Raw genomic sequence first — 670 nt, forward strand, 5'->3', positions numbered from 1 at the left:
CTGCAGATTTGGTCACATCCTTTGAGAGAGACCAGGGTTGCTATATTATCAGTCATTGTGGCCCTTATATCTCTTGGTCGTCCTCTTATCCTATAGTTTGCTGTCTAACCAATGCATTATAGCCATTAAAAACTGAAGTAAAACAAGGGATGTTTTCATGATGTATCAAATATTTGCATACCTGTGACTTTACATTTGGGACAGTCTGTCTGTGTGGGTGTCTTGCTAATGACACAACCGAGGGCAGTGTGAAGTTTGGAGTTGTTTGGATATAAAATGCAAAAGATACCAGTCAAAGAAACACATTTTGACTTTTGCCACTGTAGCCACTCGCTCCCCCTCTCTCACACCAAGCAAACTGTTATATCTGCCACTGCACTAGTAATATAATAATATATCATGCTCCCACAAACACTTGAACAAGCGCAATGCTTCCACAGCCACAGAGGAGATGGACCGATGTGTCATGTTCAAGTTTAGCTGCAGCCGATGATCTGTGTTGTAACTTTGGTGATAATTCTGGCAGGAAGTAAGAGAGTGTGTTTGTGCAGATTCAGTTCAGAGCAGTAAAAGAACTCCTCAGTCGCAGCTATTGATGTTACACCTTCTACAGGAAGTGATGATTTCCTGCTGCTGTGAAACATACAAATGAACCACACAGCAGCCATGC

The sequence above is a fragment of the Trachurus japonicus genome, chromosome 19 (assembly GCF_045865225.1).
Source record: "Trachurus japonicus isolate A0001 chromosome 19, Traja_1.0".
In the NCBI taxonomy this organism is placed as follows: Eukaryota; Metazoa; Chordata; class Actinopteri; order Carangiformes; family Carangidae; genus Trachurus; species Trachurus japonicus.